Consider the following 24,433-nt stretch of genomic DNA (forward strand, 5'->3'; position numbering starts at 1 on the left):
TTGTTCTAGGACACAGTTCTAAATAAAGCCCCCAAGTTTCTGCCCTTGAGAAGGTGCATTCCTATGTACATCTCTTAGATAAGCGTGTAGGGGGAGAAGCTTCGGGAATCTCATGGCTTTCTTATCTTGTCTCCACAAGAATCCAGTGGTGCAGAGTCCCTAATCCGGGAGTTTTACAAATTGTGACGGATTTCATAATGGAAATATCCAATAAAAAAAATGCAAGCAAGATGCAAATATGGAGCAAATGAAAGGAACCATTTGAGGGCGTGTCACCTGAACACCATTGTATTAGCTCCTCAGTCCCCTGAGGAGGCCAACTGTTTCCAGGGACCCCAGACTATGCAGGCTCCTCATACACAGTTACAATTTTATCTTCACTAGTCCCACATCCTCAACACACACACTCCTACAATAGGTTAGTCTGTTCCCAGTTCTAAACCAAACTTGGGACATCCCTAGGCTGTCACCTTTGGGACTCTCTCCTCATTTCTCCATGGATCCATTTGGATCCATGGCCCTCATGGATCCAAACCGATGGTGAGGGTCAAGGTTGGGCTCTAGGTGCCCCTGCTCCATGTGACCCAGATCTGACACTCTAACCCACATGGTCCTCTATCTGCTCACTCGCTGGACCCCTCATGACTCAGGTGCTCAGGGCTTAGACCTGAGGAGGGCATTCCCAAGGTCACTGTGCCATGATACACCTGATTCCCCTTCCACAATGGCTGAGCAACCTAATGACAGAAGCTGTGCAGTAGATCTATACAGATCCTCTATAAATAACTATTCCTTCCTATCTTCCACAAGGCAAGGCTCAGTGAAAAGAAAAATGGCAACAAGGCAGGGCTTCACAGAGCATAAAATACAAGAGGGATGGGCTACGCAATCAGACCACACAATGCAAGATTTAATCCAAACGAAGGTAAAGGTAAATTCATGCAGATTCATACATGAGTATAAAGCGTAACGCAGTGGTCAAGGCAAATAAGTGCAACACATGATAGGTACTATTGTCATTATTGATATAAAATTTTTAAAAAAGGTTTCAAATGTCTAGAACCCACTTAAGATAAACAACCATCTAAACTGTAGTCTTCTTTATCTGGCTTCAGATTACATCAGGATTTGGGGGATTCTGAGCTCAATTAACATACAGTGAATTCTTCCCCCCTTTTTCTGGCAAGAGAGTAGGAAGACACACTAAGAATCAGAGTGGTACAGAACTGTCTAGAAGGATAAAGAATATTAATGAAAAGAATATGTAAATTTAAAAAAAAATTAATGAAATGTTGAGTAATTTTTTTAAAAAACAACAGAAATGCCTGCATAGATATTTTTTAAAAACACACCGTGCTTGGTGATGTGAAAATAAATGGTTAGGAGGTGTATGATATAACTAACTTTAAAAATAAAACACCAAAAAAATTTAATTGGGCTTTCTTGCTGTCATGTGTAGATGAATTTAAAAGGAAATGTAGCAATTAACAATAATTCTGATACACTCTGCACTCATAGGGGAATGTGGGTGATAGTCAAGATATTTATTGAACAGCCAGTAGCTAGTATGACATGGGTACCAATCTACCAACCAGAATGGGACTTTGGCCAACAAGGATGGATCCTAGCCCTACACAATCAGCATCATGTACCTGATGGTAATGCTACTTATCAGCCTCACCTTGTCCACTTCAAATTCATCTTGCCATCACCCAACAGGGTCACTGAAAGAATCACTGTCCACCTGAGTCACCCACAATGGAGGTGAATACAAGCATTCAGCTCTGACGGAACAGATCTCCATCAATCGGGGTGTCTTGGAAGTTGGAAGACTCTGGCAGAATTTTTACCTCACTTTGCCAAGCTATGACTGACTTTCCAGGACTGAGTTTTAAAAAGAACCCATGATAATTTCATCCTCAGCTCCACAGAGAGCCCAGAAAAAGAATGACACGATGTTTCCATGATATAGTGGGAAAATGTTTGAAACCTACAACCAGAGTGAACCTTTAAAATTTGAAAACTTCGGTTCAAACACTAAAGGGTATGTATGGGTAAAGTAAAGGCAATCACTCTTAAAATGAGGCAGAAGGGATGGGAAGATGAAAAGAGAATCTCTTTCAAGTCTTTACTGTGTTCTCTCAAGGAGACCACTTACTATTCCAATATAAAGTGGACTTTATATACTCTAGGAGCTATTCACTGTCTGATTGACAATCAGGATGATGATTAAGATTCTATGATACATAGTTTTAAAAAGTCCCAGCCTTATATGTTAGTGTTCTTTCCATCGAGATAACTTCCTGGAATCAGGCACCTACAGTCCTGTTTTGGTGTTTAACTGGTCTTTTTTTGGCCAATGAGGACAGAAATGGCATTAAATGCATAATGAGTTCTTCCTGCAGACCTAAGAGGTCTGAGTTAAGAGAAAATTATAGCAAACTTTAAAAGTAAAATAAATGAGCAAAACACGCACACCCATCCCATACCGTTGTCACCCTCTTTCATATGCCAGTTTGCCTTCTTCTCCACTAGTCTCTCTAATCTTCTTATCATCTCATCTCTCTCAAAATATCTGCATTCATTATATCACCGATACTTTAGTCCCAGGAGGTTTCACACTCCTGTCTTTATGTGAGCTTTGAAGATTTTTCATTTTACAGCAAGAAAAAGAGAACCCAAATGCAAGAATAAAGGTTCTTTTAACACCTGACCAGACTCCAACATGGATCTCTATCTGCCTACACCTTGGCCCAGACAAAGAGAATGCTCATTTATCTACACTAGATATACTGGCAACGTATGAACTAGACTATTCTCCGTCACTCACCTACTTTGTTGGTGGATCGTCTGTCCCTCCTACCATGACTGTCCAAAGCCCTGCTCCCTCTTGGTTGAGCACTTCCAGTTCTTATAAACAGTAACGTTTCTTCCGGAGCCCAGCACCACAGCCCTGGGTGAGAGGCTGCTGTCCCTGCCCACGGTACAGACCTCAGTAAGCTGTATGGCTCAGACTTCCGAGGGGCCGAAATCTGGGACAGTTTCAAATTAATTATCTGAAATTTGATTTAGGAATCCTCACACCTATCTCTATTTCATTTCTCCAAAACCCAGTAAGTTAAACCAAACATGACTTACTTAGAAGTTTCTTGAACGCACGAGAAGAAGGGGCAAAACTCTTATAATTATTTCTGGGGATAAAAAAAACCTAGCATACACAATGTTTATTTCAAATCGTTTTGGGAAACTGTCTCATGTAATCATGTCTCTTTGCGGACTATTTAAAATACATATATTCTTTGCGGAAAGGGAGTAGTATGCACAGTTTATTATATTTCAAACCCCACCCTTCCAGTTCTAGAATTTGTAAACATACCACTCAATCGGACCACACAATGAAGTAACCGGACAAAACTGAGAAGGATTCTTATGGGACTCTCTCATCCTCAAAGAATTAAAGCCACTTACTTTTTCTTAAGGAAATCACCTGTATAACTAACGCTGTGAAGAAAACACTTTGGCTCAGCTCCCAATTACGCGCGTCCTTTGTTTGCTGGCTTCATCTAAATCCTCAGTTCCACATTTGGATACTTTAGACTGCTTTCTCTTCAGGGAAGAAACTGCAAAGGCCCCAGGTCGTAAAATGTTCCCAGCTTGAGTGTTTACCACCAGTAAAGACCATTGTGTTTTACCCAGGCTTCTGAATGAGGCTGTCACGGGCATGGATGAAAAGTAGTCCTCCCCCTGATAAGCCAATTTCTCCTCCCCTTGGAAATTAGTCACTGGGTAATCTTAGCTCAAACCAACCACAGGCTACCTCATGGGTGACTCAGGCCTTTAACAACTGCTTACACGGAAAACACACACCAACGAGCAAACTCTGGGAGGCCTAGGTAAATGGGCTAACAGGGAAGGAAAAACCACAAACTCGATTTGATTAAGGCAAACAGGATCATTCAAACAGACAACCAGCCACCACAAAGCCATCGGAAAACCCAGTGTGCTAATTACCGTATTGGACCACCGCTCAGCTTGAGTTCTGCTGCGAAAATCTAGATAGACCAGCAGCGCGCACACTCATCCCGCTGCCTGGCTTCTCAAGCCGGTGGATTGGCAAGTGAAGGAAACGTGAGCCTCCCCGCTCCCTGGTTTATACCAGAGGAAAGAGAGCATAAAGATGATGAAGGCGGCTGTCTATTAATTAACCAGCTTGGCTTTACCGAGCTGAACTTTGGGTAGCAGCCGTTCACCAGGCCCGCGCAGCACCACGCAAGCAGTAGCAGCAGCGATCCCTCCAGAAAACGTACCTGAAAGAGGAGGGAAAGGTAAGGAGGGCCAGCCAACGGTGCCCCAAGAGAGGATTCGAGAAAGGAAGCCACAGCCCTTCTGCCCCACCCTCAACCAGGCGGAGGAGGAGAGAGGCCCGGGCAGTCTCCAGAGACCCCCCCCCTTCGGCAACTGATGTCAATGCAGCTGCTCTGCGGCAGGGGAGCGAGCTGGCAAGAGAACGTATGTGTTCCCGACAAGAAGTGGCTTGTGCGCTGCTGAGCAGAGGACAGGTATCAACGCATTACGAACAAAAGGTGAGGGAGGAAAAGCATTTCCTTAGCTCGCAGGTAGGCTCTGTGTGATCACCACCAGGCTTCCTGAGCCCCCAGGGACTCACCTGAGTGGAAGAGCCACCCAAGTGGCAATGCAGTGGCCAGGAGCTCAAGATGCTGGGCTGCAAGCCCCACTGGCCTCGTGCCACACCCGGCCACCACGCTCCGGGAAGCCTGCGCATTTTTCAAACATCTTAAGGCTTTTCGAGGCCTCATCTTGCTGACCCAAAGAATTCCATGACGTCTCCCAGGTTCAAATCCCGTTGGTGCTGCAGGGTTTCTTGAAAAACTGTTTACTGTCGTCACCACACTTTGTGGTTATTAAGGGAGGGAGACAATGGCACACAGGACAGCGTCACCCTCTAAGCTGTCTCATTAGAAACAATATTCGGATGAAGTGGTTGCAAGAGATGCCACCTAAGAGGTCAGAAAAGAGTAGGAGGAATGCGAAAACCCCTGCTTCGATTTTTAATCTAATCAGTGAGAGTTTGTTATTTCTCACTGGAGTCCGGGAAGCACACACTATCAGCCCCTGACGCATCTGGCACACATCTGGCAGGTTCTGTTTGTTGGGTCAAACACACACTTACCAGGAAGGGGGATGTCGGGGTTGGTCTCCCTTGTCTGATTGAGCCAGGCTCCCACCCCTACGACTCCCCCAAAGACCCTGTTTCATGGCATGCAGACGTCCTAAGCAGCATGGCTCTTGTACTAATTTACCTGCTGTTATATCTGCAGGACTGGTCCTGAGATTGAATGAATGTGTGCAGTCAGGGTCATTCCCTCCCCCGAAAACAGACACACTGAGCTCTCACTGCTGTTTCACTAAGGCTTATGCTTTGAGCACACTCATCACACAAGTCCATGTCAGCCACGGCAGAGACAGGTGGCTTCCTCTGACCCTGGTGCCATGCAGGTCATGGGGTGCAAGGTGAGGGAAGGTCTGGTTTGCCTCTTCCATCTCTTCCTCCCTGTCACAGAGCAATTCCCTTTCGCTTTCTACATGCTTCAGGGCATGGTCTGGAGACTCCATGCATGGCTTCATCATTAGGGAGAGCTGTAATTCCCTGTCAGGAGTTTGAAAGCTGGCCCAATGCTGCGATGAATCAGGATGAGTTATACCTCTGGTAAGAAGCACACAGGTCATCCTTGGGGGGCTAGGGGAGGTTCACTATCCTAAGGTCCTAGAATGTCAGCTGTGGAACTAGGTAGGCTAATTTCCTAAGCAATATGCTGGTGCCATACAGGACTCAGCTTCACCTGTCTGGCTCATGCCCTCCAGAGAACAGCTCATTCAGGCTAACTCACCAGGAAATCTGGCTCAGTCTGGGTGTGGCCAACCACTAAGTCCCCGCCCACTGAGTCCTTTCTGCATGACCTGCCTTCCTTGGCATGACCTGCCCTGGGATGCTGCAGCATTTGCTGATTTGTTCTTCCCATAGTGGTGTATTAAGTGTTCTACTATTGATTCTCCTTCTTCCTTTCATTAACTGGCACTATAAGCAAAGTGGAAGCAATTTATTTCTTTTGAGTTAGTATTAAAAAAGAACATGCTAGTAAATAGCATTACCTCAACAGGAAATCATTTTTATGCTCTGGTAAGGCTAACAGTCTTGTGAAATTTATTTCTATTTCCTCTCTCTCTCTCTCTCTCACACATTCATTTCTTTATTGGTTTTTTAAAAATTACATATGATAAAAGGAAATTTGAAATGTGCTTATAAGCACGAAGACGGCATTGTGAAGGGAAGCAATTATGACGTTGGAAAAAATCTCAAGTTCATCTTGCTTACACTGTTAAAATTGGAAAGACGGTCATTTGTGAGGTTTTAGCGAAACTATTAATGTTTCATTTGATCATAAATGGAATGTCTCCCAGACACGAGACAGACTGTTGCCAAAATTACTTAATTCTCAGGAAAGAGATGGTCCAGTCACTGGTTAGCTGATGGCTATATTTAAGATGAGCGTAATTCCCACAAATATTTTGACAGGGGCAACTCTGCTGAGCCCCTGGCTGACTTAACACTGTGCCCAATGGTGATTAAAGATCCCAGTCTGGAACACACTAAAGTAATGCTAAATAAATCATTTAACTCCCAAGCCACAGTCAGTAACTGTGTGGAGCTGTAGGACAGATAAAAGAAAAATGTGCTTCGCTCACCGGTACTCAATCTTGTTCTGGGATACTCCTGTCTCATCCAGGCCAAGGACAACCTCCTTTTGTACCTAAAATAGTTACAGTTTGTAAAATGGTATCTTCTTTCTACCACTTGTAACAGATAGTGCAAATAACTCCTCGGGTCTCATCTCCATGTCCCTACGCATCCACTCGGTGCCTGTATGGACACTATTCTTTCATACAGGACTCCCATTCTGGAGCTTCTAGATTTGTTGCTAGTGGTAAGTCATTTCTGTCACCCAAATAGAATTTTTCGGTGTCTTCGACTTTATTTTTCCTTTTATGATTGTTCTCTAAACTCCTATTTAGCTTGTCAACATGCACTCTGCAATGTATGATACTTAGGCTTTGTTTATTGACAACAGTCCTTATTCTATAAAGGATTGTAAAAGAAATATATATTTTTTAAGATTTTATTTATTTATTCATGAGAGACACACAGAAAGAGGCAGAGACAAGGGCAGAGGGAGAAGCAGGCTTCCCTGCAGGGAGCCCGATGTGGGACTCGATCCGAGGACCCGGGGATAATGTCCTGAGCCAAAGGCAGATGCTCAATCACTGAGCCACCCAGGTGCCCATTCATAGGGCTTTCATGATTTTATTTCATGGGCCTCAGAACCCAAGGGAAATGCATGGATCAGGGGTTCCTATTCCCATTTGATTGATTAGGAAATGGAAGTGTCAGGATTAGTTAAGCACTTTGCCCAGAGGAGCCTGGCTGGCTCAGTCAGTGGAACATGGGAATCTTGATCTCGGGGTCATGAGTTCGAGCCCCATGATGGGTATAGAGATGACTTAAAAATAAGATCTTAAAAGAAAAGAAGAAAGAAAGAAACTTTGCCCAAAGACAAAGCAGAGAAGCTGCAAGAATGCCCATCTTCAGCCTTGCTACTGTGTTCACTGCTTCTTCCTAAAGTGTGAAATCCAGTGTCCCCCAAAACACGGTGTACTGCTCTGAGAGGAGTCCTGCCCCCCAAGGCCTTCCCTGCAGGGACTACCGAGGCTTTCTCTGCTTACCCTCTGACCTTCAGCGTGCAGTGTGTGGTGAACTGAGAAGTTCCTCACCTGTTTCACTCTCTGATCCAGATTTTCACAGCAAAGGAAAAGAACAGTAGCCATCTCAGCTGGGCTTAGGAATGAACTATCCAGACACTCCCTTGATTACTATTATTATTGCCTCAAAATAAGTTATGTGTAGGGGCACCTGGGTGGCTCAGTCAGTTCAGCATCCAACTCTTAACTTTAGCGCAGATCACAATCTTGGGGATCCATCCCTGAGTCGTCGAGATCTCTACTCAGCAGAGAGTCTACTTCTCTCTCTCTCCCTCTGCCTCTCCTCATGTGCGCTCTCTCTAATAAATAAATCTTTAAAAAGTGATACATATTCTGTATCACTAATAATCACTATACAGATATCACTACACCACTAGTTATAGATGTGTAAACATGTATATACACACATGCACACTCGTATATGTATACACACACATATATTAGTCATAGATGCCAGATTACTTATGGGACAAAATGTCTAGGCCTCATTTTTTTTAAGATTTTATGTATTTATTCATGAGAGACACAGAGAGAGGCAGAGACACAGGCAAGGGGAGAAGCAGGCTTACCGGAGGGAGCCTGATGTAGGACTTGATCACAGGACCCTGGGACCATGCTCTGAGCCAAAGGCAGATGCTCAACCAGTGAGCCACGAAGGCATCCCTGTAGGCCTCATTTGATTAACATTCTTTATCACTATGACTCCCATCCCAGTACTGAGTGCCATTCCTTGGACCACACCTCTCAGAGATGCATAAGTCACTGAATGAGGCTCTGTAATTCTATCACTGTACCTTATGCTCCTCTAACCTTTCATCAGGGAAACTGAGTCGATTATAAGTGAAAAAAGTTGATACAACGCTGCTACATAGCTACAGTATGGTCACATGACAACAGTGTAAGGATTTAAAAAAAAATATTTCAGTTTGACAATATAACACATTCTTACCATATCTCAACTTACACAGCACGGTGAGGACAACCTATGCAGGATTTTATGCTCTACAGCCACAGCTTAACGATAGATATTTTTCAGTGGAGAAAACGGTGGTAAACAAATCGATGAGTGGTAGATGCCAAGCTGGAAAACAAATGGTCTTTCATTCCTGGTCTGTCACTGTTGTGTCACATCCCAGGACTCCCGTGGCAGTGTCCGAGCAGTCCTAGTGTCCTAGCACCGAATGTTCCCTGATAGGTGTTACCTCTTCAGGTCCACTCCATGTCCCTCAGCACTTCTCCTTCTTTCCTCATAGCTTTTCTGGAGTCAACCCTGTGGACCCCGGTTACAATCATGGCCCTTCTCACGGCATCACCCCCCTGTCTGTTTTCATATCAATCAAAGGAGGACATGTGTTGGCTTTATTACAAAACAGAACAAACACACAACATAAGATGAGTTATGTCAGCAGAACTAGTTTTAAAAGGGGATTTTATAGGTAGCTTCTGATGAAAAGTTTTTTAGTTGTGCTGTTATTTTGACCTTCAGCTGAACGATATTAGCTAATGTGTCAAAAGGAGCAAGGATCATGTGAGGCTGAAAAGCCCCAGAGGATTACGCTGAAGGACAATAATTCACAAATCCACCAAGTTCAATCTTTCCTCAAAATAAACGTGAAAAAACAGCAATGCAGATCTGGATGGAAACAGCCCTTGTGCCAGTTCTTCGTGGGTTCAGAAGAGCCAATTGCTCTCCTCTCAGCAGCAACTCTCAAACCAAAAGAAGTTCTATGGGAATCCCAGGTGGATTGAGTGTGAGCTGAGAAACTTCTTTTGTGTAAGACTGAAAATGATGCCCTGTTTTGTACAGTTATATAGGCTCATCCATTTGCCCAGTTCTCATTAGTTATCAAAGAATCTAAAAGGTTTCAGGTTTATAAATGAAATGAATATACTTTTAAAAATGCATCTGTGGGGCACCTGGGTGGCTCAGTGGTTGAACACTTGCCTTTGGCTCAGGGCATGACCCCAGGGTTCTGGGATCAAGTCCCACATCGGGCTCCCTGCATGGAGCCTGCTTCTCCCTCTGCCTATGTCTCTGCCTCTCTCTGTGTCTCTCATCAATCAATAAATGAAATCGTAAAGAAAAAAAAATGCATCTGCTTTCAGGGAATCTGTGGCAAAGAACACAAGAGCATCTGCCAGTGTGGACCAAGTCAGTGGCCCCAAATGCCCCCCATTCGGGGTGTCTTCTGGTAGTCAATGGAGCATGTTGGAACTTGCACTCTGATTCAGGTGTGTAACACCAGGTTCACAATATATATAAACAAGAATTCTGATCTAGACTATCTCTAAACTATCGCATTCTGTATGTCCATGAAATGGTAACTGAATAGCCACTAGGTATACAAAGCCCATGGTTAAGGCTGATGAGGGAAAGAGGATCTTTAAGACATACCTCTTACCTTTGCAGAGCTTACATTCTAGTAGGGATACCGAGGCATGTATATGAATATTCAAAATAAGACGAAGCAAGAATAACTGTGGCAAGTATTAAATGAGTGCAATACACAAATCTCTCAGAATCTATACAAAAGTAGGATTCTTCTGGCTGGGAGAGTTGAGGAACACTTCTCTGAAGAGGTGAGATTTAAATGAATCCATAAATTATGAGCAGAATTCCAGGAGATAAGAAAAAGGCTGCTTTCTTAGGTATTCCAAGCAGGAAGTACGGGCTAATTAGAGACAAGAGGTGGGGAAGGCCAACTGCCCTGGAAGAATAGGTAAGTAGAGCTCTGACCCAAACAGCAAGCGGTTCTCCAATGTCAACATACATTGTGATCATGCCGAGTGCTCAATAAAACACAGGTTAATGGGTTCCACAACCAGAGTTTCCAATACAGCAGGTCAGGAGTTGGGTCTGAGTATTTGCATTGCTAACAGATCCCCAGGTGATGCTGAGCTGTTGGTCCAGGGAACTTCTTGAAGACCCACTGCTCTAGGGAGTAGAAGGGAAGTGGTAAGCTCACATCGAAATCTCCATTCCACTATGGGTTTGGTTAAATCCTAGTTCAGAAAGCTGACCTTATTAAACTTTGGGTAGCAGAGATAATTATCTATAATTTCTCTATAAATATTTTCATCTAAATCTGCCAGGAGAAGATGGAAAGGTAACAAGGGAACGGATATTTTTGGAGACCTCCTATTTACCAAGTGCTTTCCAAAATCACCTCATTTAATTCCCAGTGGATTCCCATCAGATAAACATCATGATCCCAATCTTACAGATGAGGAACTGGGGCCACACGGCTTCAAGTGTCCTACCCAAAGGCAAATACCAGGGCCAGGATCTGTGAAGTGCCAGAAAAATCTCATACTACAGTGGTAAAAAATCAGTGTGGAGACTTGACCTTCTCTGAACACTCATCAAAGGAAGGCGGTGGTTCAGGGATCACAGAGATCAGTATTCTTTCCATCCCAAATCAGGGTCAGAAATACCTGAACAAAGTCTTCTGTATTGAATGTTAGAGACACAGGAGAGCAGCCACAGACACCAGACCATACTCCAGTTATCTACAAATGGGGGGGGGGGGGGTGGAACCACCTTCCAAATGATGACTCCAGGACACCCATGAGCCCCACCAGAGTGCTCCATTTCAAAGGAATACCTTGGTGTTTTCAGTTCAAATATCAGATCAGTCAGCCAGCAAGCCAGTGGACATGGCTGCGAAATCTGAGATGGTCAGCAAAACCACCACTTCTCCTTATTTGGATAAATAACAGCCTCAAAGACAAGCAGTTTGGGAGTCGTGCATACCCCGAGGCTGGGCTTGGCAAGCGTCTCCACCCACGCCCTGCCCGGCCTTGCCCTGCTCGACAGCTGGGGGAGGTTAGCCAGTCACCGCTTCCCTACTCGGTTCCAAGGCTGCCAGAAGCTTCTTCCTCAGAGATGAGATCTGCTTCCCTGTGTCCCAAGGACTGCCGGACTTTGAGCATTCCTACACTCCGAGGGGAGCCCTGGGTTCCTAATCTGGGTAGCTCGCGAGTAACAAACATGATGGGCTACAGGCTCAGTGACCCAATGTAAGGAAGTCACGGTCCATGTGACAGAGTGCCGACATCGGGCAAGGGGGCAGACATATTCTAGTTGTACCTCAACCCCACCCCAAAACACTGCCCCTGAAAGGAAAGAATGCTCTGCCACATGGATGGCAAGACAGGTGAAGAAAATGCTCTGCCATCTGTGGAGCCTTTCCAAGTTCATGACCAGCAGCCAGAGCTTTCAACTCACTTCAAGGAGAAAGAGGCTCCAGGATGACCCCAAAGTACCTCAGCTTCCCCCACTACCCAACCCAATCTTTTTCTCCTTCTCCTTCTTTCTTCTTTCTTCTTCTTCTTCTTCTTCTTCTTCTTCTTCTTCTTCTTCTTCTTCTTCTTCTTCTTCTTTTTTTTTGTATTATCCTTTCTCTTACTTGTCTTCCCTTCTCTGAAAAGCAACATTAGGGTAAACTGCCTCCCAGAGAAGATAAGAAGACATGGGTGAATAAACAGACAGAGGGAGTTTCGCACAATTTGCACAGTGAGACACTGGCTTCATTCTCATGACCCTCATCCTCAACTTCTCCTTCAACAGACTGCAGTCCACAAATTAGTTTCCCCTCAAAATTTTTTTCAAAGGTTGAATGGTCCTCTTCCATCAGCACTCCTCCCCACCATGATGACCAAGGAAGGGTGGGTTGTGGCAGAAGGAGCTCTGGTTTATGAATGAAAAGACTGCCCTCCGAGGATCTTGTCTGTGGTCTCACCGCCATGACTGTAGCTCTGCCACAGAACTTTTCTGAGCCTCTGGTTCTGATACCATGTTGCTTCAGGAATACCTTCTGTGCTTACCCTCCTAGTTCTGTGAACATCAAGTGAGCTGAATTATTCTGGTATAACTTTGCATGCAGAGAAACATGATCAGCATGGGTTCTCATTAAAGTCTCCCACAAGCATTCCTGGGCTCACTCAAATGAAAGTAAAATGAACAGAATGGGTAATAGTCACTTTGATATATTCATAGGAGCGTGATGAGAAAGACACACTCTCCTTTTGAGATACAAGAGCTCACCGGAAGAAAGAATGGATGTAGATTCTGAAAGTAGGTGCTCCATGCTGTATTCTTTCCCAAAGACATATCCTTGAGAAGAAAGTCCCAGTTATATGCTGTGGACTCACATTCAAGGAAGCGCTTTTCCTCCTTCCCATTCCCAAATTAATTGGGGATTCTAAAGCCAGATTAGGCTAATAAAGATTTCCAATGCACTTTATGCTGACATGACAAGTATATTCAAATCTTAGTTATTTCTAAAAATTATGGGATGGGCGATTACTCGCATCTCTGCTTTAGGTCCTTCTCCTTCCTTTCGCAGCTTGCTACCTGGGAGTACCTCTCTTTAAGAATGAAACGTGCCTGTGGCCAGAATAAAAGTCTTGATTGTTGAGGCAAGGCTGAACCAATTTGTTAAACACAAGTTTTTGGATGCTCTTAGAATTTCAATTATATTGTCCATTCTGGTCTCATCTCATATTTAGATTAGAAATAGTAAAATCTGTGTACTTTAGGATAGTCCTTGATAGAAAAATATTTCTCTTGCTATATTGCTCAAAAAATAGTTTTTGGCTCTCTTTTTGTACAGTGAAGTGTGAGGATTTATTTATTTATTTTTTGCAAAGTGCCATTTAATGTAGACGTAGAAATGCTGTTACTGAACTCATATGTCAAGATAGCCTTATGCATATGTTTGCTGTATCTGCATTTAAAATACAAAAAAAAAGGTTTTGGTAGTTTTTATAATATTAAGATGCACTATATATAGAAGTACATATCTCTGGATAAAAATTATCTGTCAAAATTAAACATATCAAAATACCCCATTTGACTCATTTTTATGTTCTGGTCACAAAGTGATACTGAATAGAAACTTATTAGCATTTCACTAAATTTCTTCAGATCATTGTTACGAATAATAAAAATACAGAAACATTTTAAAACAACATATTTCAGTCTTAAAATGGTCAGATTAACATAATTATAGCCTTAGGTTGCCAACAGTGGCACATTTCTCATTTTCATGAGAATGTAGAGGTTCTCCTAGATCGCAAGCTAATAGGCTCCTCGGTCTAAATATATACAATAAAATCTAAAGCAAATTTCTGAAGCATTAAGATCGGAACCCTGGAGATATCTAGTAAGTAATTTGCGCTGCAGTAGAGCAGTTTTTTGTTTTGCAGTTACACAGCTGCTAGGAAATATATTTTTAGATTTGCTTTAAAGGCAAGCAAAAATGGTATCCACTTTGTGGATATGCATCCAGAATGTTCCCTCAGTTCCTACTGCAAGGAGTCCACCTTGCACAGGATGTTCTATCCGTTGCCTTCCTTCTTGTAAGTCAGTGCAAGGAACAGTCATAGACGTTCCTCCTCGATTAATCTATCAGACTGACCATGATACCCAATACTCTGGAGGCTTGCTTTATGAAAAACATGCGCTGAAGTTTAAACAGGTCCCTGCTATTTCCGAATTACCTCATCATCAACATCGTTACGATTTCTTATCATTGTTTGGGTTTTTGTTTGGCAGCTCTTCCTGTGATATCCAGGGCAAATGAAAACATACAGGTTCAAAGAGTTAAATCAGAACAAGGAAAAGCATGAACTCTGATTTCACAGGAAAAGAAAAAAAATGTAAAGAAAGAAATCAAGTACATGTGTTGATCAACCAACTAAATGAAACATATTTTCTGTATTTCAGAAATATGGAGTGAGTTAGTGCTGCCTGAACAATGAGAAAGCATCCTCTAGCTTAAATGCACACTGGGTATTCACACCTTTTATCTGGAGAGGCCTCAAATAAATAGATGTGCACAAAACTGATTTAATGAACAACTCTTCTTTTGTGCCAAATAACAAAGTGCTGGAGTCCTTGAGAACCCTTAAACAACTATTAGTTTTGATTCTGACGTCGAAACAGTTCATTTTTTTTCAAGGATACAATCTTTAATGACATTCTGCTCTATCCTCACAAGCCCCTGTGTCATCCTTTGTCTTAAAGCCTTGGTCTTTACACTTCACTCGCTAACAAGATACTGTCACCATTTTGGCCATTTCCTTGCACCAACAGTGCTCTATTACCCATTAATGGTTTTCTTTAAGTCAATTTCAAGTTGACTTTTTTTTTTTTTCTTTACTTAGTTGTGATAAAGTAATAATGTTCATTAACTCTCTGGTTCTTTGTCCTCTCTAATACTCATGAAGACATAATTATTAAAATGTAAAAACCTGTTTTTCTACGTGCCACTGAAAATCACTGGTTCCTAGTAAAAACCAACTTTGAAAGTCTTCTGGGCAGTAATACATTAATGTTTTAAACAGAGTCATGGCAGGAGCCATATTCCTTAGCAAAGAGGCTGACTTTTCAAAATAATATTATAATACAATACAAGCCTTTTAAGCCAATATGTATTGTTTTATTCAAAGCATCTCATAATTTGAAGCAGCTGCTGTTTTTCAGTTGACTTGATGGCTTATTCTCCCTCAATAAAAATATTGGATCATCTAAATCTGGTTAGTTCAAAATCCATTTATTTTTGGTCTAGGACCATGCATTTCCAATTAATGAGCTCTGGTCCCACTATAGACATGTGCTGCCATGGAGAGGACGTGAAGCCTGGTTATATTCATCTCCAACAATGGCTGCCTACAAGAAGCCAGACAGACAACATTTTCCTAAATCAATCCAGTGGGACCCAAAGAGGCCAGAACAAAAGCACGGAAGTGCTGGCAATAGGCAAAAGGCTGGTCTGAGGGACAGGTGGCTTGGGGCTCCAGCCCTATATTTGTCCCTTCCTTATTGTGTGATCTGGTTACCCCAAGCCATTCTAACCATGCTAGGCCTCCCGAGTCCCACTGACAGGTGAACGGGTTATAAAAGATGATGGGTAGGACCTTCTTTCCACCTCTGAAATCCCACGATTCCAAATAAGGCAGGCTTTCTGTTTCTTGAGGTTGCACCAACTACCAGGTATCCCCTCAGTCACAAATCTACAGTCGCAGGCATAGTATTGCTCCTGCAAATTACACGCAAGCAAAGGGATCACTGGTCTGATGGGAAGAAAAGCAGGGCTGAGAGGAAACACCCTACCACCAGTTGATATGCACCTTGAACACATTCATTTTCTCTGTGAAAGGCTAATGTGTGCTCCCCTGCCATACACACAAATTTAAATAAAAGTAACACATGCTCACCTGAGAAATTTTAGAAATAGTGTAATGAAAAGAACAGTCATCTGGAAGCCCTCTTACAGGGCAAGACCATGGAGGTCCCTCGCATCCATGGAGGGAGCCTGCGTGGATGTGGTAGGAAACCATTTCCTATAGTCTGGGTTACCCCGATGGGGACCCACAGGAAAAACAGAAAAGCCAACCCCCAGGAAGAAAGCAGCATGTAGGTGCTGGGGTTACAACCTGAAAAACAGCAGGACATATGCTCCCAGTCAAAGGCAATTTCCACTAACATCTGTATTTACAAGAGCCAAGAAAAGGGATGTGGTTTAGATATCAAAGGGTAGAGAGTGCGGTGTAAACATCTCCCCAACTCCCCAACCTTGGCACAGGACTCTTGAGAATGACCTTGGTCCCTGCTAAAGGAAGGTCCTGTCCCAATCAACTTTCACTCCTGGATTTTATGCAGAAGTGGGGTTGGCAGCTAGCTGTCTCGGTCCCGAAGCCCAAGAGCAGGGCTGTGATGAGCAGCAGCATCTCCCGCTGACACTGTCGGCAATAATTACTCTGCATCACAAATCACTGGGATATTTTTGTGGCTGAGTGGATGCCTCAGTCTCCAGGAGCGGGTGAGGAGAGTCACAGTCCTGGTCCTGAGCTGGCTCCGCTGGCTGCGCAGATTCTAGAACCTTCTGCCTTCAACGTTATTCACTGTTCTCGTCCTCCCCCGCAGTGGCTCTGCTGTGAAAGCCTGACAGGCTGTAGCCTGACATGTGGGCAGTTCTCCATTCAAAGACACCTTCTCACTTCTAGATCAAGCTCACGAATAAGCTCCCTGCTCTGGGTATATGAAAACAGTTTTCGAGTGACACAGCCCATGATGCAAGGAAGGAAGGAGCAAAGAGGAAAGGGTAGTTTGCCCAAAACCCTCCCCACACTAACTACTGGTTAGTGTTTTCGTTTCACGCCGAGGGAATCATAACCAAGTCTCTGAAAAGACTATTGGGCTGATATTAGGTTTTGGATGCTACATATCTGAACCAACCAACTAACCAACCAACCGAAAACCCTCCCAAAGTGTACAAAATAATTTCTCCTGAGTCAAAAAAAGCATTGCTTATTTGTAATCATTACTTTCAAGTTAAGTTGTCTGTGTCTGACTCCAGACTTGGAGCTCTTAGCTACTGGCAAGAGAGTCCGCCTGGGTTTGAACTCCAACTTTGCTATTACGAGTGTGTGATCTTGTTATTTAATTTTTCTGACCTCAGTTTTCCAATCTAAAAATGGGTCTAGTTGTACCTATGAAGTCGAGTTTTTCTGATGACTAAATGAAATACTATGTATTATTTGGACCACACTAGATAACAACTTTTCATGCACATTAACTCATCTCCAGAGTATGATAAAGATATCCACAGGAATATGGATAAGCAGATCCATGCACACATGAACCTTTAAAGGGAAACACTGCTCTACCAAATTCCTTTTTAAAAAAATGCAAAGTATTGTGACCTAACTAGTGCACAAATAAGAGAAAATCGTCACCTCAAGTACATATGATTTCTGCAATCATCAAGCCTGACATAATAGGATTTATCTGTTATATAAAACTAGAAGTTTTACATGTTACTTATAAAGCTTACAGTGGTATTTCTTTAAAAAAAAAAAAGTCAAAACGGAGATACAAGGGCTATTTTTAATTTAAAATTTAAAGTTTTTTCCCAAGGAAAAAAACAACAAATAATTTTCCCTAGGATGTTGAAGGACACATACTCCAGTCCCCCTCCCACTGCTATCACATCTTCAAATTTTCTACAGTTGTCTCAGAAACTAAATGCAAGTCAACATCTTCATGAAAACACTGAAAATGGTCACAAAACACATACATCAGTGAGATCTTACTGGCAGATAATGTTGACACCTTAAATCCTTTTTAAATTATATGGTCAAGAAAATAAATTATATGGTTAAACAGAAACTAGATCATAAGATTTATAGATGGAAGACAGTCGAATGTAATTAAAAAAAATTTTTTTTAAACAGACTATCGCCAATAACAAAGAAGTTTCTTCCTAAGCAGTGTGTAAGAAGTGAAAATTAAAAGCCTGGAATTTTAATTCCTCATTGAATTGAACTGAAATACAGGAAGACCTGACCCAGTTGAAGGTAAACATCCCACCGCATGACAAAAATATTCCGCAAATTGTATTTTGTTATAAAGGTACAATTCTTACCTTACATCTTCCGTGACCCTTTCTCTTCTAGAAGAAACTTTCTAGACTTGCAGAGACCTTCAAACCACCCATCTCTCGAACGCTTCCAGCACTGCCTGTCTTTATGGTGACTAAATGCAAGGCTTGGGGCTTTTTTTACAGAAGGAAGCTTTTAGTCAAAATATGTGGTTTAAAGGAGCAGTATCCACCCTTGTTAAAACCATTTCACGGACATTCAGAGGTTTTGTTTCTACTCTATGAAAGTTAAATCTGAGTAGGAAGGCATTTTTCCTGTCCCGGAAATCAGCATAACTGAAACCAATGCTGAGCTAACGAGAAATGTTTCTTCCATGTGTTCTGTCTGGCAGAAACTGCAAGCCATATCAAGGAAACACGTGATATTTATAAATACAATATGGCTCATGTTGTCATAACCTCTCAATGACAAAAAAAAAAAAAAGTGCAAGGAAAAGCAAGCAGCCACACAGCAGGAAAGATGAGATTTGTATCACTTGGAAGCTGCATATCAGATGTGCATATATTACCCTTCCTTGCTTCTTAGAAAATAAAATAAAATCTAACTGGAAGCAGCTAGGGAGGAAGAAAATATCCACCGTGTTCGGACAGCCACTGTATTAAAAATTGTTTGCCTCGCTAATCATTTCAATAAGAGTGATTCCTTGCTAATTGTAACATAAACATCTTTTTGCCTGTCAGAAAAGCATGGTACAGAGGGGGCAATGATTAGATGCATTGCCCAAGTGGGTTCCACTGTGTCAACTCAAGCAAATAGTAGAACAGAGGCAAGGAATTCACAGAGCCTGGAACTGACGTGGAAACCTCCAGATGTCTGCATCACGACTGGTTATTGACTCGTTGATTATTGACTTCGGACCTTCTGCGGGATTAGAAGATTTGTGAGGGCAGTTACCACACTCGTTCGCCAGCATCACCCATCATGGCTGGGTGAGTGAACCAGTGAACCCTGGAGCTGGGTTAACTGCCCTAAAATCACCAGTCCTGCTTCGTTGAGTTTGGAGGTATTGGAAATACTACACTCATTCTGCAAGTAAGATGTGCCCTACTGAGTTATAAATACAGCACGACAAGATCTGTCTTATTTAATTTGGTACCTAGAGGCTAGCTTACTTTCTACCGCAGGTGAACTCAACTTCTGAAAATAAACTTTTAAAAAGGAGCTAACGTGTACCTTTCTGACAATCACTTGTTTCAATCTCACAAATCTGTGATTCTCATCTTAAAGTTTACGGTTGCTAACTGCTGTAAAATTATACTGAGAGGATGGGGAATTTGTTAGGACAGGCAGATATTCCTATTTCTCCTTTTCGTCAGAAACTATCACTGAGATCAGCTCGGGAATGTGTGGCCAACTCAGATTTATATTTACTGATCATCATTGTACTGGTCTCAGCAAATGGGGCGTTCACTGAAAGTTTGCGATAGGAAAAGTGCTGAAGGGACACCTCTTCTGCATCTAGACAGTTAATGAGAATTTCCTCATTGCTGGAGGGAAACATAGAGAGCACAAAGATAAGCTGGTTAGGAATTGTCACCCCCAAAAAGGCTTAGGATTTAGAAGGGACCTAAGGTGTGTCGGTGGCAGGCAGGAGATGATGAGTGGGCCAAGGGATGGAGGTGGGCAGGTGAGGTTCTGTGGAGGCTCAGAAAGGCATGGAAAAGGGAGGAGGTAGGGAAGTCCTGATGAAGATGGTGGCTTTTGAGTGAGGTCTACACACATGAGTGTCACATGGACACTGATGGTAAAGGCAGTAGTGTGGGACCTACTGCCCACCAGAGTGAGCAAGATCAGTTCTGGGCTTGGCCTGCTTGGCTCCCAATCCAGTTCTACCATGGAAGAGCTGTGTGGCTTTTTTTTTTTTTTTCCGCTGATTTTCAGCTTCCACATCTGAAAACAGGGGGTGACAAGAATTCCCCTCACACTGGGATGTTGGAAAATCAAATGAGAATGAATATAAGGGCCATGCTCAGCACAGTACCTGGCCCAGAGTCGGCATATCATGAATGCTGGTCATTAAAACCACTGTTGCTGACAGTGGGTCGAGAAAGAGGACCTTGAATGCTTGAAAGAGGGTTAGTTAGGAGTGCTTCTGGGAACTTCCATTTCTATGAGATTCTCTTCTCTTCCATTTCTATAGGATTACTTCATCCCTTCCCAAACCTCAAAACCTTCCTCTCAACCAGAACACTGCCTCATGGGAAAAAGAGTTCTCTGGCATGGCCACTTCAGACACATATACTAAATGACATATACTTCTTCTTTTATTTTTGGGGGGTGGGTATGGGATATCTGGCTAAAAGAGAACAAAATGGAGTAAAGTTAAATATAAAAAGATGCCATGAAATAGACACATAACGGAGTTAAGAAGTGAAACAAACAGGTGTGTCTGAGTGGCTCAGCATGGTTGAGCCACCCATGAGTTGAGTTGGTGAAGCATCTGCTTTTGGTTCAGGCCATGATCCCAGGGTCCTAGGATCGAGCCTCACATCGGGCTCCCTGCTCAGCGGGGAGTGTGCTTCTCCCTCTGTCCCTCCCCCTACTCATGCATGCTCTCTCTCTCTCAAATAAATAAATACGATCTATTTTAAAAGTTCTAAAACAGAAGAAGTGAAACAAATATTAAGAAAGGATATTTTATGTGTTCTAAAATCTCATTAGGAAAGCATTTCAAAACTTGAAAAATTTTGATAAATTATCAAGGAAGGAAGGCTATAGCTGAATACAGAGAGTCGGAAAGAACTGGGTTCAAATCCAGTGTCTGACATTTACCAGCTGTGTGGGCCTGGGAAAGACTCATTTGGCCTCAGTTGCATCATCGGGAAAAATGGAGTCAGTATATCTACTTTGCAGAGTTACTGGCTAATCAGAATACAAAGTAGTTAACACACTGCCTGCTGTGTAGATACAAAAAGGTCTATTATCTTACATCCAGAAGAACAATGGTATAGAATGAATACTACTTGTACCCTGCCTGGCTCCACAAAGAAATTAATAGAATTCACATAAATTATTACAGTTTTGCCTCTAAAAAGTCAAAAAGTGGAGCATACGACAAAAAAGATGAAAGTAGGAAAATTATAAAGAGAGGCCAGGAACAAAGCCAACACACAAAACACACGCGGCAAATGCCTGTACGCTTGTTGTGGGCGGGCCACACATTTAATTCTAAGCCTTAGAGTAGCAACACAAAGAGGGAAAATGATCACTTTCAAGATCCAAAGTGTCCATATGACAAAAATAAACCAGGAGAAGCACAACTATTTCTGGTGATGAGAACAGAGAGATATTTTTACAGTGGGTTCTCGTTAATGACAGAAAATGAATAATACAGCAATCGCAGCACTACCGTGATAGTACTCAATGCATTCTGTGTTTACACTCACCATGGGTAAGGCATCGCGGCTGACTTTGTGAGGGATACAGAGGCGAACACAGCAAACACAAGATGGTTTGCACTTTTGGAATTTAGTCTTGTGGAGGAGATGCACACGCACCTAAATGGTTATAACACCAGGACAACGTGCAATATGCCCCAGGAAAGGAAAGATAAATTGTGTCAAAGCATTAGGGAGAGCCTCATCAGGTAGGTGGCCTTTTATTTGGCCTCGAGAAACAAGTTTTTATGTTTTAACATCTCAAAATGGAAATTGTCGACCATTCAGAAACAATAGAGAAAATAATCTAGTGAACTCCTGTCATCCACCTGAGACATTTTTCAGCAGTTTACCAACTTTGTTTCACTTCTCTCTGCTGTTTTGGTTTTCTCTGCTGGGGTATTTTGAAGCAAATCCCATTCATCATATCATTTTGCCTGTAAATACTTAGTATGTCTCATTTTAAAAAGCATAACCACCAAGCCATTATTATACCCCACAGAATTACCAGTTGTCCCTAACATCACCTGATTCCTAACACATGTTCAAATTTCCCAAAGAGTTTCAAACATATCTTTTACAGTTGGTTGCTCTAATCAGCATCCCAACATGGTGCATTCATGGCATTCGGTTGTTATGGTATAGACGTGACCTGGGAAACATACAGTGTCCCCGCCCACTTTTTTTTTTTTTTCAGGCCAGTGGTTTATTGAAGGGATTAGGCAGTTGTCCTGTAGTATACTGGATGGAAGGAATTTTGAATGGTGAATCTGTGGGGCGGGAGAGGGCACTTCAGATACCCGGAGTAAGAACTGTGAGGAGGTTCTGCTTGGGTATCTGGATGCAGGTGATACTGACCATCAGCCCTGTGTGGTGGGCTTGGGGGGATGGCTGGAAAAGTGGTTGTTGGACTGGGGTAAGGAGAACTGGGAGCATGGCTAAAGGCTGTTGCATGACTGATTGCTAGAAAAATACTGAACGCTAGAACTAGAGCATCAGAGCAGTGTTGCTAAGAGCCGGAGATCTGGAGCCCACCTACCTGGGTTCATATCTCAGCTCTGCCTCTGTCTAGCTGTGCGGTCTTGGGCAAATTTCTTAACATACCAAAACAACTGTTTTCTGAGCTGTTAATAGAAGGGCTTACACCAATACCTGCCTCAAAATGTTGTCTTGGGGATTAAATGAGATCACCTCGAAGAGTGCTCAGTAAATGCTCAAAAAAGTTGGCTGTTATGAGAGCAGGGGGGGCAATGGTAGAAGGGGCATCGGTAAGAGGCCTTGCTGAATGGCCTGGACCAGTTTTGGTAACTGAGGGATGTGTTGAGAAACAGAAGTTAAGCAATTTAAGAATCACTGATAACTCAACTTTTTAAATCTCTTCTTCCCCGCCCCTCAAAATGCACATACACCCCCCCATCAATGTCACTCTACACTGCATAAAAATAGAAAAAACAAGCAGGAAAAGGACTTAGGAGAAAAAAAAATTAGGATTTTTTTTCTTCAGTGGGAAACAATGGACACATTGGAAATATATCCATATGGAGAGAGCCACTTGGAAGTTGAAGATTGGGCTCTTGGAGTCTAGAGAAATGGCAGAGCTAGGGTTATAATTTCAAGTGTCATCCATGCTGACATAATGGTTAAGTCAGCAGTAAGATTAAAACCACAAGTCTGGGGGCACCTCGGTGGCTCAGTGGTTGAGCCTGCCTTCGGCTCAGGGCATGATCCCAGGGTCCTCGGATCGAGTCCCTCATCGGGCTCCCTGCAGGGAGCCTGCTTCTCCCTCTGCCTGTGTCTCTGCCTCTTTCTGTGTCTCTCATGAATACATAAATAAAATCTTTAAAAAAAAAAAACAACAGTACAAGTACAAGTGAAAGGACGCCGATTTTTTAAAAAAGCAAATTCATACACACATGCATCGGTAAAGTCCACTTGAGCATACTGAAGACCATTTATGGGCAGGAGGGAGAAGAGTTAGTGAATGAAGCAGGCTGAGATGTGTTTGAACGTAAGCAAGAGATTTAGAAATGGCAGTTTAAAATAGAAACCAAGGTTTCTAAGAAGACCATTTATTGGTATCAAGGCAGAGCTGAAATAAAAGAGGCCTGGGATGCAGGGACTGATTTTGGTATTAGGAAATTTAAGACGTAGGGCCAGTTCTGGGGAGGGTGTTCTAAATGAAAATCTGGGAGCTGTCATATCTAAGTAAAAATGAAAGATAAACAAGAGGGAAAGAACTGAATGATAGAAGCCAAAAATCTCAGGAAGTCATCTCAAAGTGTGCTAGAAGGTGGAAAAGCCCCCAAACTGCAGAAAAAGCCACTGGGTTTGGTGGACAGGAAGTCACTGGTACCCTCCGAGAGCCACAAGATGGAATGGCTCATCTCTGAGTTGTACATTTGTGAATTACCAGCCCTGTGAGTGAATACCTAATTTTGCAAGAGGGCCTCTTCCATATGGTGAGCTCAATCCCTTGGGAGCTAAATTTCAAAGCTTTCTATCTAATTTTATAAGGAAACAACAGCCCTGTGATTAAATTAGATCGGGGTGATTTGCACCCACGTGCAAAGAATCAGGACCCGGGAGTGCTCAGTTCCAGCAGAGAACCACAAGTCTCCTTCCACAGACTCGCCTCAAAAGTGCTCAGCTAGCCGCTAAGTGGAAAACAAGACACATGTTTTCCCTACCAGGCACATATTCTATGCATGCTCTGGGGCCCACAGCCTCAAACTTAATACTTTAACACGCTTCCTGAGGAACACCACCACCAT

General features: G+C 42.8%; 1 protein-coding gene across 18 annotated transcripts in view; it reads right to left on the reverse strand.

Moving 5' to 3' along the window:
• KIAA1217 (KIAA1217 ortholog) overlaps positions 1 to 24,433 on the reverse strand; it is a 433,991-nt gene that overhangs the window by 63,004 nt on the left and 346,554 nt on the right. Inside the window, exon 1 of one of the 18 annotated variants that reach the window (XM_077896794.1) lies at positions 18,270 to 18,627. The exons of 14 other annotated variants lie outside the window; for them this stretch is intronic. The gene's annotated coding sequence lies outside the window, so the exon portion shown is untranslated. Of the gene's footprint in view, positions 1 to 2,830; positions 2,856 to 3,468; positions 3,718 to 4,011; positions 4,148 to 18,269; positions 18,628 to 24,433 lie in introns of those variants that run through there. 3 more of the 18 variants (XM_077896797.1, XM_077896796.1, XM_077896798.1) reach the window with 3 other exon arrangements.

The sequence above is a fragment of the Canis aureus genome, chromosome 5 (genome assembly GCF_053574225.1).
Source record: "Canis aureus isolate CA01 chromosome 5, VMU_Caureus_v.1.0, whole genome shotgun sequence".
NCBI lineage: Eukaryota > Metazoa > Chordata > Mammalia > Carnivora > Canidae > Canis > Canis aureus.